The sequence below is a fragment of the Myiozetetes cayanensis genome, unplaced genomic scaffold (genome assembly GCF_022539395.1).
Source record: "Myiozetetes cayanensis isolate MyiCay16 unplaced genomic scaffold, myiCay2020 scf23, whole genome shotgun sequence".
Taxonomy (NCBI): Eukaryota; Metazoa; Chordata; class Aves; order Passeriformes; family Tyrannidae; genus Myiozetetes; species Myiozetetes cayanensis.
The window spans coordinates 8,435,138-8,450,747 of record NW_026087445.1 but is presented as its reverse complement, the minus strand read 5'-3'; the positions used below and the strand labels follow the sequence as shown (position 1 = coordinate 8,450,747).

General features: G+C 50.9%; 1 protein-coding gene across 1 annotated transcript in view; it reads right to left on the bottom strand.

Annotated features, from left to right (window-relative positions):
• Nucleotides 1–8,762, bottom strand: part of NACC2 (NACC family member 2) — a 58,030-nt gene extending 49,268 nt beyond the window's left edge. Inside the window, exon 1 of the mRNA XM_050319868.1 lies at nt 8,589–8,762. The gene's annotated coding sequence lies outside the window, so the exon portion shown is untranslated. The remainder of the gene's footprint in view (nt 1–8,588) is intronic.
• Between the last annotated feature and the right edge of the window lie 6,848 nt (nt 8,763–15,610).

Genomic DNA, 15,610 nt, shown 5'->3' with positions numbered 1-15,610 from the left:
TGCTAGCAATCCCACCTGTGTGCTGGGCCACAAACACGCACTTGCAATGTCTAGGGCTGCTTTTTCTTGCTTCCTCTCCCTTGGCCTACAACTGCCAGTGCACATCAATAAAATAAGGCAGGAATTCCAGACAGTAGTTCCTTTGTTCCCTGCCACCACACAGAGAGATGGAAGAGCAGGAAAAGGAGAGTGTGACCCACACCAGAGCTCCCATCTCCATCCTGGTGGTCATCACCTGGCTGCACCTCTGAGGGCTTCTGGACCAGACTGCCAGGTAACCCTTAGGAGCCTGCCAGCCTTCCTGCTCCCAGGAATTCTCTCCTTGCACGGGATCCCCCGGGACTGTAGCATCGGGAAGGCACAGACAGGTCAAACACACCAAGATATTGTTGCTCTGGTGGGTTGGTTTCCTTTCCCTTCCCTAAGGCAGTTTAACTTGAGAGGCATAAACACTGCTGGCTTCACCCACAGGCACAAACCAACCCCCTGTCCCAGAACACATCCCCAGTTCATCCAACTGCATGAGCTGGGACGTGGATGGGTCACGCTCCGGGCAAGGTCTCCCCCGTTCCTGCCATTATTTGAAGATTCTGGATCCTCATCCCAAATTCTCTCAGGTTATAAATCCACGCGCTGCCTTGACACAAAACAACAACACAATAAATTATTTTTTTACCCACATAAAAAGAGAATAAAACAATTAAACCCCAGGCTCTGCTGTGTGCAAAGAGCTACTCCAGGGCTCCAAGAAAGCCCTTCCATCTCCCCGGCTGTCCAACACCCGCGTCCCTGTGATGCGGTGCCAGCAGCACGCTCTGTGCTTCATGGCTCACTTCACAAGGCATGAACCCAGCCCCCAGAAACTGCCAGCGTGTTCTCCCGAGCCCTGCAGATGTTTCAGCTCCAGTGGGCTTCCCAGGGAGCCCACCAGCATCCCTCCCTGCTCCCCTGCCTGCATGGTAACGCACGGAGCGACGGCACAGCGAGCGGGGAGGACAGCGGAGCGGCTGGGAGACGACAGCTCTGCAGCTTCCACAGTGCTGTTTGGCTTTTTGCTTGATATATATATATATAAAAAAAATTAAATAAAAATTCATGCTTGCAGCATAAACACGAGCTGGGCTGGTACTCCACTCCTCCCTCAGCGGGATGTGCTCATCCTTCGACTTCCAGCCCATCCAGTCCCGAGGCGCATCCCTGCCCGGACAGCAGCGCACCCTCCCTCCCAACGACTCCAAACCCCGTCCCCACGCTGGGAAGGACAGCTGTGTTCTTCACGAAAGGACCTGCCCTTCCCAATTCACCCAGCATCCCACGGGAGGTGCAGGAGATGTGAAGTTCTTGGACAGCACAAGCAAAGCTCTGGAGAAGGTGCCCAGGAGCGAGTCTGAGCCTCAGACTGAGCAGCACAGAGTGTTCTGGAGGGGCTGGAGCCTTGGAGCAGCCAAGCACAGCCCATGGCCCTGATGGAGCCATGGCACTGATCCTGGGAGCTGTCTGATGAGTCAAGAAGTCCTGTTGTTGGATTCACTACACAGCCTGTGAATTAGTCAATCCTCCTCTTTCGCCTGGGGAGGGGGGGCTGGCCCTCACCCAAATATTGTGTAAGCTCAAAAAGAGCTACTTAAAAAAAAAAAAAAACCAACCAAACACCCAAACCAGATAAGATGTAGAAATACTATTTCAGAGGAACAGGGGAAAGCTGAAGCCATAACAGCAAACGATTACTTGCTGATCTCCCATCCCCTTCCTCCGAGAGCCTTAAAAAGGCTTCGCACCATCCGGCTCCGGCCCTGCTCACGTTACACTGGGATCAACCAAAGCGGAGCCTGGTGCTCGTGTCCTGCCCAAGGTCACGGTGACAGCCAGCTGCCAAGGAGCCCAGCACTTCCCAGAGCTCTGCCCCAGCCTCCAACACCAGCATTCCCTGGCAAGACCTGCCCAGTGGAGAGAACACAGGACTGAGGAGCGATGGAACCGTGGGGTTGGTTTCTACGAGGTTCATTTCCATGGACACCCAAGGCAACCTTCCCAACTTCCACTTTTTTCCAAGGCTTTTCTCTCTCCCTCCTTTTCTTCCCCCCAGTTCTTAAAATCCAATTATAGCACGACTCTCTCAGCAGGGGTCAGTGTGGAATAAGAATCGCCCGAGTTAATGGACATGAGACCAAGAAAGATTAATGCCTAAATGGTTTCAAAAGTTGTATGATGCCGATTTCATTAACATTTTAATTGTAATGTATCTTTTTAATCTTCTTTCACACTAATGGTTTTATATGCTTCAGAAAAAGAAAAAAAACTGCTGACAACAAAAATATCAACATACCAAAATTAACAGACGGAACTGAGTGCTGTAATGGGAACTGAATGCAATGCAGAAAACCATGTTAATGATACATTAAGAGTAGAAATCGTGCTCAGACAAGAGTCAAAAATTCAGTGCTACACTTGCATGCCCTGCTTTTGTCTTCCCCAGGTGTTCAGCACGACCCCAGGTGTCTTTCAGCAGCGCTGTGCTGAAGCAATAACCCCAGCAGCATTACCCAATGCTTAAATTTGTCCCAAAAAAAGGGTGCTCTAAACCTGGAAATTAATCTAATTTAACCAGAGGAGCAGCAGATTCAGAGGAGGTGGCTTGCTGCTGTCCATCACCCCTTCACTGAACAGCACCACCGGGGGCTCAGGTGGAACCACAGCAGAATCCACGGACGGGAGAGATGGTGCTGCAACCGCCATGCAAAATTTTATTTTACTTCATTAGAAGACAATTAAACCTAAGCAATAATGTTTCATTAAGCATGGGCATGTATTGATGGTGTTAGCATGGATAAACGGGGGGAGGCACAGAAGGAGAAGATAATTGCAGAGCAGACAAATGAAGTTTCAGACAAGTTTTGTTCGTAGAAAGGAGGGAGTGATGCAGCTGCCGGCACCTGCCCGTGGGGCTGGGCTGCAGCCCCAGGGCTGATCCAAAAACCACAGTGTTTCCCTTCACAGCCCATCAGAATTTGTTAGAAGGGACAAGATCCAGTCAGAGGGATGCAGACCCTCATTAGCAAATCGCCATCAGCTTCACATTTGCAATGAGAATGGGATTCCAACCACAACACAACAACCAAGTCCTACTCAGATTTAGTCCTTCAGGGTTGCTGCAGCTGGTGCAGTGCACAGGGAGGTTCCCAGTGAAGGGGTATCTATGGAGAGGGGTTACTCCTGTCTGTGGGAATTTCATTCCCACAGGAACTCAGTTTTGCACCCAAGAGGAACACCTCTCCCCAGGAAGGATCCACGGTCCTCCAGGACAGCCAGGCACATCCTACCCCACTGGAAGTCTCCCACCAGTGCTAGCCAGGTCTCTTCCCTCAGAAATCAAGTCATTTTAACCACCTTCAAGTGCATAAATCCTCGCTCCCCATCTCTTTTGGGCACTGCCTTGTGCATGGCACACCTTGAACCACCAACCCCTTATTTACACACCTGCACGTCACACCTCAGTGCAGCCCAATGCCACCAGAGCTCTGAGCACCGAAAACATCATCACTCCTCTGCCATGTCACCACCCAACAGCATCTCCCAGAACATCCCTGCAGGGAACGACGCTCCCTCCGAACCCCATCCCCGTTTTCCTAATGCTTCGTATAATCAGAGCGTAAATGTTTGTCCTATGACAGGGAGAACTGGCATGTAAAACATGTCCCCCCACACACAGAGTATATATATCCAAGGCTGCCATATGCTTCTCCAGTGGATACCATGACAGGAACGGGCGTGTGGAGCGGAGCCAGCGCTGGCACCCGAACACAGGGCCCACCACGGCTCTGCCACCCGAGGAAGCACAACCTCCATCCCACCTTCACTTGCAATTCCCTGCACAGGGCTCTTCCCTGTGCTGCTGAAACTCGTCCCCCCCACCCCCCAGACACCCATGGATGACAAACATCTGGCTCCTCTCCCCCTCAAATCGATACACCCAGAAGAGCCCCGGCCGCTCCAGAGGAGACGCCACGCAGAAAAGCAGGAATTTTCCCCTCTGCCGTTTTAACAAATGATTAATAGATCCTGATATCGGCTTTATGGCCGCGGGGATGACACCGGGAGGTGAAGTATTTAATCTCATCCCAGTGACTATATATGGTCACTCTGATGGAGTCACCTCCCTCCCCTCACGCTCCGCTGCCCTTCGCTCCTGGCACCGGGCTCTGCAGCAAAACTGGCAGGGCTCGGGCACGGCGCCGGCGCGCCAGAAGTCAGCAGACTCCCCACGTTCCTGTGCTCTCTTCTCCCCCTTTCCCAATTTTTTTCCGGCTTCTAAAAATCTTAAACCGGGAGGAAGACCACAAAGAAGGCACAAATGCTCAGCAAAAAAAAAAAAAACCCAGAAGCCTAAAATATTTTAAGAGTGATTTAGAGAGAATTGTTGCACGGGGTGGGGGGGAAAAAAAATCAAACCTGTCAAGTTACTTATGCTTAAATGTATAGTTCATAATCACTTAGAAATTTGGTTTTTTTTAAATAAAATCAATCTTCTGGTGGAAAGTGTATCAATTTGTTCAGCCCACACAGACTGGTTTGTTAGGGGAGGGTGGTTTGTGGCTGCTGAAGCGGGAGCAGCGAGTCCTGCCCCCCCCTTCCCTCCCCCCAATCCACCCACCTAGGGGGAAAAAAAATGCACTGAACTATTTGTCTTCATAGGAAATCTAACACACAAAAATGTACTTGACACGCAAAATTCTTTTCAAAGTCCGACGTGAGGACCTCGGCAAAGCCCGGGGCCAAACTGCGCCGGCTGCTCGCGGCCCCGGGAACACACACAGCACAAAACCTGGGCCAAGGGTTGTTTATCTTCATTTTATCCCATCGAGCCCTGAGCTTTTGGGGGGGTCTCTGTCACCACAACAAAGATTTGCTCCCCACACCACTGTCCCAACACCTCGTGCTGCCATCACCAGCATTCCCCTCGGCCCCGCCGGGGCAACCTCCACCCGAACCTGGTGATGAGGAGGAGCGGGGAACCTTCACCAGGCTGAGCCCCCACCAAGCAGGGAAAAGGAGGAAGCAGCTCCACACGCTCCTTCCATCATCTACATGGCAGGCTCTGTCCCAGCAGTCCGATTTTTATCACCTCCGTCCCCATTTAGGAGCAACCACATGACAAACCCGAGCGCAATCCCGCCCGGGGAGCTCGCCTGGGATTGCCTCTCCCTCCCTGGGATCACAGCATTTTAGCAAGTTTTCCCTTAGCAGCAGAATTTGCGGGTACAAAGAATGCAAGATTTAATTTTTCATTATTTTTTTTTTCTTTTAAATTCCTGTCCTGCCTCCAAACATTCACTTAAAAACAAGTTGGACTCAAAAAAAAAAAAAAAAAAAAAAGGAAAAAAAACCCAACAAAAAATAAACCGCTAATGAATCACAGTTCCTAGCAAATGAGCAATTGCAGTTGACACAATGAATTATGCCTGAAGCAAGCTGGGAAACATATTTTGCAAATGATCTCATCCACAGGCAAACCTGGCATGACACTTGATTTGCTAAAAAAGACACAAAGCCTGTCAAAATTCCTGTCACTTCACAAATAAAGTCAGGTAGAGAAAACCAACAGCCTCACCCTCTTTTAAGCACGCTTCACCTATTTCTCAATTGCTTTACAGGCTTGATTTAATAATACTAAAAAAAAAAAAAAACACACCACCCTCCTGTAGGTGTGCCCATCCCAGTGGATGCTGAGGGCTATTGGATCCGCTGCCACTTCCCTGGATGAGGAATAAATGGGCTGGGAAGCTGCTCTTTGGATGCCAAACACAGGCTCAGCTCGATTTGAAGCCTAATTGCAGCAAGATCTGATGCTCGCTCTGGCCATTAGGTATGGCAGGGAACTCACAATTCCCTTTAATTTCCTCCAGCTGAATGCCTGGGGTTTATTTCTTACGCTGCATTCAAGTAAACTCAAAGAAAGGTAGGAAAAGGGGGGGGGGGGAAAAGTCATTAAAGTGCAGCCCCCCTTGCTCCTCAGCATCCCTGGAGCTCTCTGGGAGCGGTGCCCTTCGGCCCAGCACATCCCACCCTACTTCCCCACCTGAAAAGCTGCTGGCTCAGAAAACCTGGAAAAATTCAAACCCGTGGCTGAACCCTCCCTTCTAACCCCATTTTGTCAGGCTTGAGTATTTTTAAACACAGAGCAAAGCAGGAGCCGAGTCCCAGCACCCTTTTTCACAGGTTGTTCCGTGCTGCTTGTCCCCAATCCATGTCACCCCTGTGCCAGGCTCAGTCCTGGTGTGTCACCAGAGCCAGCACATCCCTGCCGAGCCTGGCACGAGCCCTCCAAAGGGTCTGGCAGGGCCAAGGGCCTTTAGAACAAGACAGTCTGAAATAAATATTTCCATTCCAAGGTGAGCTGGTTTGTGTTCCCTGGCTGGGAAAGCACAGGCCAGTCTGGAGGTTTCTCCCAAGCCAGCCCAGAGTTCACTGGGTGGATCAGGCTCTGGCAGGAGGTTTCTTGGCTCTTCTTCCCTGAGCACCTCCCGACACCCCAGCTGGGATTTGAGCCAAAGCCCAGGCCAGAAGGGACTCACCTGGATGCTCCAGGGAGGATCAAGTTCAAGGAGAGGGGATTTTTCTTCCCTGGACTTACCAGCAGGGAGGATGCTCTGTGTCTCCTGGACCTGTCACTGGTACCTGCTGAGAGGAAGCAAAATCCACCCTCCAGCCCCAAATCCCAGCAGACTCCCCCAGGAAAGCACAGAGTCACGGCTGGGGAGAGGAAAAGGCTTTTATATTGCCAGAGGGCTCCAAAAATATCACTTCCAAAGTGATCCAGCATCAACGCATGTACCTGAGCTAATGGCATCCATCTGCTAGAACAAGGGGGGCTCTGGGGAAAGTTTGAGGAGCCCTGAACAACAATTTGGGGAATTCTGCACAGCCACAGCCCAGCCAACACAGAAGGGGTCCCAGTGGGACCCCTCCAATGCTGCAGAGACCCCCTTGCTCCTGCCCTGATGCCTGGATTTACCCCCCTCTCTGTATTTCCAGCCGCCTTGGGAGGGTTTTTTGACAAATTTTAAGTTCCAGAAATCCATCCTCACCCTCCAGTGTCCCAATGAGACAGCTTTTCCCCCCATGAAACCTTAATTAAAAGGCCTCTGCAGGAGGAAAAAACCCAAAACACTGCAGTTACAGCCACAGAAGCACATTTATTCTCCGGAGGAGAGGAAGAACCCTAATTATTTTATATTTGCCGCTTACTTCAAATCCAACTACTATCACCTCCATTATCCACACCTTGGGGTCACAGACTTATTATCCTCAGCAATTCAGCTCATAAGGAACAGCTCAGCTTTATTCTTTTTTTGGTGAAAAACTTATATAATTTCAGAGCAGGCTGTGAATCAGGCAGGAAATTCGGGCTTAGCCGTGCCGGGAGGCTGCAGTTTGGAGCAGGACCGCGTCTCCCGGGGACCCCACTGCCAGAGTCCCCCCAGCTCTCCCCGTGGAGAAGCAGCAATTTTCCCGGTTTGTTTACCGATTTCCAGCTTCTCCTGCTGTTTAATATTTCAGCTGGAGAAGGTGAGCCGGCACGCCAGCCCCTCAATTACCCAGGGCGAGAGGCAAACACTTGGCAGGCACAGAGCACATCAAGCTGCCCGCAACCTCGCAAATGCCTCCGGAAAGGAGGGGGCGGGGGGAGGGGGAAGAAAAGAGAATATTCAAATTAATGACCCGGCGGGTAATGGAGACTTGGCTGGAAGTGATCCTGCACTTTGCCATCGCTCGGGCCGGCGGGAGCAGCACGCGATGTACCGTTGGCGTTTGGGTTTTCCTACGGCAGGGAAGATGTTTGCAGAAGTCCTTGAGCGCTGTAACTACAGCAGCTGCAGTGGGCAGGGGAGCGCCGGCGCTCCCCAAATCCAAACCCAGCTCCTAGCCCAGTTTTTCCACCACGAAGCTCACGAAGCCCCTCGGGACAGAGGGGTCCCCGCGCCGGGATGGGGGGCACAGTCCACGGCGAGACCCCCATGAGCTCCCTCCAGGAGGGCACCCACCCCCACCCCCCAGGACTCGGGGGTCCTCCCCCAAACCCCAATTCCAGCGTTCCGCCGCCTTTTCCTTTTTAATATCCCCCCTTTCTCAACGTTTTCCTCCCCGCGGGAGCGAAAGTCCGCATTTATCCCGATCCCGACCTTCAGCCCCGCAGCCCCTCCGAAGGGGGGGAGGGTGGTGGTGTCCAACAAGCCCCCCAATTCCCACCTTGCTGCAGGACCGGCAGGAACTCCGCGACCCCCCCCCCAAAACCCCGCTGGGCACGCCGGGGGTGGGAGTGTGTGTGTGGGGTGTCACCCCTTCCCCTCCCAAGCCCCGCACCCCCGCACCCCGCGGTGTGACCGAGCCTCGCAGGGACCCCGGAGGATGCGGGCGGAGGGCGCGATGTGCGTGTGTCCCCCCACCACCTCCAATTCCCTCCCCCCACCAAGCCCCCAGCGCGGAGCGAAGCGCCGCAGCGGCCCCGGGGGCTCGCTGCAGGTGCGGGGTGCGGGGTGCCCGGCCGGGGGTGTCCCCCCCCGAGCGCGGGGTCCCCGAGCGGCGCTCACCTGCGGGGCGCCGGCCCCCGAGGCTGCCCTGGGCCTGGCGCGGCGGGGCCGGGCGGCGGCAGGAAGTGATTCCAGCCGCTCCTCACATGGACTTTCCCTGACCTCGCCCAGCAGCGCCGGCAGCCGCCGCGCAGACCGGCCCGCCGGGACCGGCACCGGCAGCGGCTCCGCGCCAGGGCCGCCCGGGGGCGGGCGGGGACAGGACGGGGCGGAGGGGCGGCACCGGCCCCTCCGGGGGCACCGGCGGGAGGAGCCGCGGGGGCGGGACCCCGGAAATCCCCCGGGCCCCGCTCACCCCACCCGGGGCCGCGGGAGGGGCGGGCACGGCCCGGGAACGGGGCGGGAACGGCGGGAGCCGGGATCGTTCCCTCGGGATTTCATTTATTCTACTCATTGTGTTCTATTTTATTTTACTTTATTTATTGTTTATTTTATTTTATTTATTTTTATTTATTTTCATTTAATTTCATTTCTTTAGTATTCATTTTATTTATTTATTTATTTATTCTTTTCAGGTCAATTCATGTCATTTATTATTTATTTAATTTTGTTTATTTATTTGGTTTTATTTATTTAGTTTTTTATTTTATTTATTTTTATTTATTTTTATTTTATTTATCTTATCATTTTTATTTTTATGTATTTATTTTATTCTACTTTATTCTATTTTATTCTTTACATATTTTATTTCACTTATTTTTATTTTATTTTACTTTATTATTTTATTTTATTGTTCCTTTGTATTGTACTTTGTTTTATTCTTTCATATTTTCTTTTTTCTTTCTGTTTTTTTCATTTTTCATTCCATTTTACCATTTCCTTTTTATTTGATTTTCATTTCCTGTTTACTTTATATTTTTCCTTTATTTTTTTCACTTAATTTCACATCTTTTCACTTAATTTTATATTTTTCATTTAATCGTATTCCTTTTGTTTTTATTTACCCTTATTCCTTTATTTTATTACTTTATTCATCATATATTTTTTTCTTTGATTTTATCAGTCTTGGTGCATTTGCTGAACTTTGCACCGTGTGCATCCCCCAGTCCCACCAGCTGGGATTCTGCATCCCAAGGGAGCACTCCCACCTCTGGAACCTTCCCCCATCCCCACCACTCAAGGGCTCCCATCCCTGGGAAAACCCACTGGAATTTTGATCTTTAATGGTCTCACAGCCCAGATTTTACATCACAAGAAGTCATCCCTGGCAAACTGAGACCTGTGGACCCCCAGCTCCCGATATCCCGGGCTGCTCCCTTTTCCCACACCCTTCTCCCACGGAAAAAGCCTTTTAAAGCATCCCAGAAAAAAGCAGAGTTCTCTGAGGTGGGACTGCTCCAGCCTTGCGGGCACATTTCCATTCCAGATCTCGTCCTCTGGCCTAAAAAAAATAAAAAATCATTTTGCTTTGTTGCTCCTCTAAGCCCAAAATATGAAAATCAGCACATTTGCATGATGAAAGTGCTGGCCCAACCCTGCTAAACACATTTCAAGGGAGTAACAAACCCCCTCTGTTTGCTCTTTGCATGCGAGATCGGGGCAGAACTTCTTGGAATCTGGAAGTTTCTTTCCTCTCACTCTCCCGAACATTTATCATTTCGAGGCTGCCTTAAAATCTGCAGTGAAATATCCTCATATTTTAAAAATCAACATTGGATGCCTAGAACTGCTCAAGGCTGAGGAATTTCATTAGCACTTGACACTTTAAAAAACAGTGTCAGGTCAGGACAAACACATTTTCTTTTCTGCTCAAGATAAAATCGGGGTGGGTTTTTTTGGTTTGGGTTTTTTTTGTTGGTTGTTTGGTTTTTTTTTTAGAGATGATGCATGAGAAACATGTCCCAAAACTGCATTCTGAGACAGAGCAGTTGTATTCCCTTCAAATGTGACATTCCCAGCTCCCCCCCTTTGGTTTTCATTGAAGCATCTCAACGTCAGTTCATCGGGAACTGTAGTAGTAGGAAAAGGGGGAATGGATTTAAGCTGAAAGAGGGCAGATTTAGATCAGATATTAGGAAAAATTTCTTCCCTGTGAGGGTGCTGAGGCCCTGGCACAGGTTGCCCAGAGAAGCTGTGGCTGCCCCATCCCTGGAAGTGTCCAAGGCCAGGTTGGACGGGGCTTGGAGCAACCTGGGCTAGTGGGAGGTGTCCCTGCCCACGGCAGGAGGTGGCACTGGATGAGTCCCTCCCAACCCAAACCATTCTGGGATTTCATGACTCTGCACCTGCATGGACACCCACTCCCCTTGTCCCTCCTTGAGCACCACAGCCCACACCAGGTCATCCCCAGTCAGAGAGGACGTGGGGACACCACTCAGGTCATTTGTGTCACCCCAAGATGCTTCACTGACCAGCTCAGCGCTGGGAGGTGGTTTTGGAATCCCCCAGCACCTCTCCAAGGGTCCCAGGAAAATCCAGCCACGTCCACGGGGAGCTGCACAGAAAACTCCTGTTCTCCAGTGCTCAAACAGGAGAGAAAACCCGAGCTCTGTGACTCGCCTGGGGCCTCCCCAGCTCAGAGAGAGCAGAGAGCCCGTTAATGCTGCAGCCCGGGGAGCATCTTCCCTCCCTTCAGCCATGGACATTTTAAAAACGCTCTGTGATGGAGAAAGAAACGTTTCTTAAGTACCATTTGATGTCTCAGAATGGCTCCGGGGCGAGAGAAAACATGTTTATTTACTACTATGCTGATTTTAATGCGAGAGATTGGTTCAGTGACTAGAGGAAACAAAACAGGCAACATTTTCCATAATGTCTGCAAAGTGTTCTTGGGCTGCGGAAATATTTTCTTTCTTTCTCTCTCTCTCTCTTCTCTGCATTTTTTTTTTTCAATCTAGCATTTCAAATTGAAAAATGGCTTGAGGGCTGAAGAAATCACTTGATAAAATACCCAACATTTACATTCTTGCAGGAGCAAAGCTAACTTTTTTTAAAATTTTATTTATTTTATTTTTTTTTCCCCCATCTGAACAGTGGTTTAGTGAAGCAGAAGAAACAATCCTGCAGCATCCCACGTCCCTTTAACCCTTTCTGGCTGCAGCTCTTCAGCTAAACTTCAGCTCTTCACTGCAAAGCTTTAGAGATTTTATTCCTTCTCCAAATTCTGTGGACTCTGAGGACACTGAAGGGGGTTGAAATACACTTTGTACCTTGCTTTCCAGGTGCATTCCTGGATGCCTGTGCCTGGCTGGGAACCAGCCCATGCAGCAATCTCTGATTTATTTTGTGCAGGGATGTGACTTTCCAGCAAACCTGGTTATGAAAAAAACACCTTCAAGGTGTTTCCAACTTTCCTGCCTGCAGAGATGCTGCTGTGGGGATGCCCATGGACACTCAGGAGTGCCATGGGCTGGTCCCCAGCACTTTGCTGTGGTGGGAATCACCCTGAACACCCATCAGGGCAGCTCCAGGTGGAAGAGGACTCTGGAAGAGGTGCAAAAATCGAGGAGTCTGCCGAGAGACTCATTTTCCTGCAGCAATCCTTCAGAGGACTCTGCAAAGCAGATACAACGCTCCTATTAGGAGGAATTTTCGTAGTTTGCTTTGTTTGATCTCCCCAGCCCAACACATGTGACCAATATTTGTGCTGCAAGGCCATCTGGTAGGCAGAGAAAATCACCTGCTCCCAGAGCCCTTCCCTTTGATGGCTCATTTAGCCACCACTTGAGCACAATTGGTGTTCAGGGAGGGAGGAGAGGACAGGCAGCCCCATTACAGCTGAATAAAGTTCATGGGGATTAACATAACTTATGAATAGCTGCAAATAACAAAACAAAACTTACTCAGAACCCCTTGTTTACCTGCTTTATTTATTTGTTCCGGGGGGATTTGCCTCTTCCCCTCAATCAGCAGAGTAGGGCTGAGTGCTGTGGGAGGATGTGCAGGGTCTGGTCACAAGGGGCAGTGACTATTTGGGTCCACACATCTCCACCCGGGTCTGGAGGGAGGTGTAACACCTGCCTTTCCCTTTGGGAAATGCAGATAAAGACGTTTGATGACAACCTGTGGCCATCCCAGGGCTTCATCTGCTCCGCCTCTGCTCCTCACCCATGTCGTGGTGTCTTCCTTCCACTTCCCGCTCCAGGATTACACTCTGCTCCCACCAGGGAGCCTCCCTGGCGTGTATTTCACTGGGAAAGCCTTAACCCTGCTGCAGTAAATCTCTCCTGGGTCACGGGGTGGGTCTCATTCCAGCCCAGCAATGTTTTCAGGTCAGCCCCCACAGCTCCCCTGGGAGGCCCAGGGCTCAGAACTGGCACTTTGATGGGTCTGAGCTGCCTGAGCCCAACCATGACCCTGGGATGTCACTGCCATCCAGCCCTCTGGTAACATCAGCAATGATGAGCAGAGTACCCGGTGCAGCCTCTGGGACCCACCACACGGGAGGAGGGATGGGGCAAAACACCACATTTTGGGACAAGCCCTTGAAATCTTTGCTCAGCCAAAGCTGCAGGAGCCAGGGAGATGATTTCCTATCTGAGAAAGCCTTTTGTTTGTTGTCTTTGGTGGCTGTTCAGCTCAGTCACTTTTTCCCCTCCTCTCCAGCTTTGACCAGGGTCTGATGGCTCCAGTTATCCCAACTGGCTCTGCTCTGGCTCCCATGATGTCAACCAGGAAAAGGGAAGCACAAGCTCTGCCACCTCGCTGCTCTGGGCAAGGCTTTCCCACGTCAGCATCCCTAAGAACATGATGAAGTCACTCATGGGATAAAACACAGCTCAGAGGGAGCTCAGGGGATGGATTTGGATGTTCATGGAATCACAGAATGGTTTGGGTTCGAAGGGACCTTACAGACCATCTTGCTGTACTCTCTGTCATGAGCAGGACACCTTCCACTACCCCAGGTTGCTCCAAGCCCCATCCAACCTGGCCTGGAACACTTCCAGGGATGGGGAGGAGTTGGAGTTGTCATTTTTATAAATGAAGTACATAAAGTTCTGAATTCTTTACACAAAGCACCTACACAAGGCTCGAGCATCGCCCCGAGCCAAGCAGCTGATTCGGTGCAGATGTCGATTATTTTGACTCCAACCAGGCTTATTTGATTTGCATTAAAGTGATTGGGAATAAGTTAAAACAAACAGAAATGAGGGTGTCTCCAAGGCGGCCTCGTGGTCCCGACTAAACTGGCACAAGGCTGAGTGTAAAAAGGCTTTGCTTGTTAGTAAATAGAGAAATCCCTCAGATCCTGCTGGGAGAATTGCTCCAGAAGCTCAAGGCACCGCTTGTTTCCAGCTGGCTCCCACGAGGTGAGAGTGGGACAACAACAAAAATCATGGATCTCTGGTCTGTTTTAGCGATAATTTATTATATAATGGTGTGGTGACTGTGCAGGAGGGAGCAGAGAAGCCCCAGCCCTGGGAGGCATTTTCTGGCCGTGTTAATTCACGGCAGGTACTCACAGCCCTGGCTCGGCTGAGGCTGCCAGGCTGGGATGCTGGGAGGCTCCTGACCTCCCTGGACACAGACTGCAGGCTGTTTTCCCAGGAGCAGCATTAAAATAAATTTCCATTAAAAAATCTGCTTTCATCTTAAAGACTCGACGTGCTGGTGGATAGAACCCTGCTTGGTAAATGATCTTGATGTTTAATTGCCTCTAACGCTCGGAAACGGCGATTAACTGGAGCTGGGGCAATTCACAGGACATCACAGGCCTCCCCCTGCCTGCCTGCTCTCTCTCTGAGCTCTCACCAAACTCCCTGCAGACTCTCTCAGGCCTCTCACACAGTGTGGCTCAACTCTTTGATACAACCATCACTTTTCCCAAGCCTTTCTTGGCTAATAATTTGGACTGATTTAAAGTTGACCGCTCAGTTGACCGCGGAGCAAATAAACGCTGCTCACGCTCTCCCCACAGTTCCTCTGACATCCCTCTCCATCTGGGGTTGTAGGTGCACAGAAACACAAGCAAGGAGCCTTAAATCAAGCAGCTCAGGTCAGCCTTGGAGGGCAAATAAGTCTGGCCAGGTGGAAAGGGGAGGGGGTGGCTGCGTGGCTGCTCTGCAGGAGACGGTGACGCCCTCGAAGAGAGCGTGAAAACTGCCTGAGACAGAGTCAGGCATTGAATTTCTCCTAGCTAAGCATGTAAATGAGACTGGCATAATCGGCCTGTGTTTCCCCTTCCTTTCTGTAGAGGAATATTTTGGGTTGAAGTGTCTGTGATGTGACTGATGCAGCAAGTCAGCGCTGTCAGAGCCGTGATTCACGAGTCGGTGCTGCAGTGCTGGAGGTGGGAGCGGGTAACCTTGGCTCCTGCTCCTCCTCCTCCTCCACCAGGATCCCCTGTCACCGGCAGGGGCTGCTGGGAAGGGGCTCTTTCACCACTGGAGGTGGGCTGGTGCTGGAACTGAGGGTTTGCCCTGCTCGTGGTGGCACCTGCACAGCTAAACCAACAGACCTGGGCTCCTGTCTTGGTCAGTGAGGATGGGCCAGGCAGGGGATGGAGCCTCCCACAGCTCTGGGCTTGGCCCAGATGGCTCCTGAAATATTGCTGCTGGACATGAGATAGTCTGGATTTTCGTTGCAGGGGGTTGAGTGACTCTTGCTGCTGAAGTGAAGCCAAAACTCTTAATATTTCCCACACAACCAGAGTGTGATCTTATCACAGGATGGAGCCCGGGCATTGGCACAGCTCCTGGGCTATTGTTAGGAAAGTCTTGATTTGAGGAAATTTAGGGTAATAATGATCCCTCCTGCAGCCAATTGTTACTCTTTATTCTGAATTTGCCCTGGTAGCTGCACCTTTGGACCAGAGAGGACAAGCCAAGAAAAGCCATCACTCAGGACAACACTCCAAGTGAGGGGAAACAGCTTCACCAGCCAAAGACCTATTGGAAAGAAGACTTCAGGCAATTAATTTTCCAGGTTTCCCACAAGTGTTTTGAGAGCTTTTGTTTCCCTTTGTTGTAAGACAAATTCCTAATCCACTCCTCATTCTGATCCACGTTAGTGACGTGACGTCCCCCCGGCTCCCAACCCCATCCATCCCCCAGGGATGTCTCACACCTGCTCCAAGGTGCTCC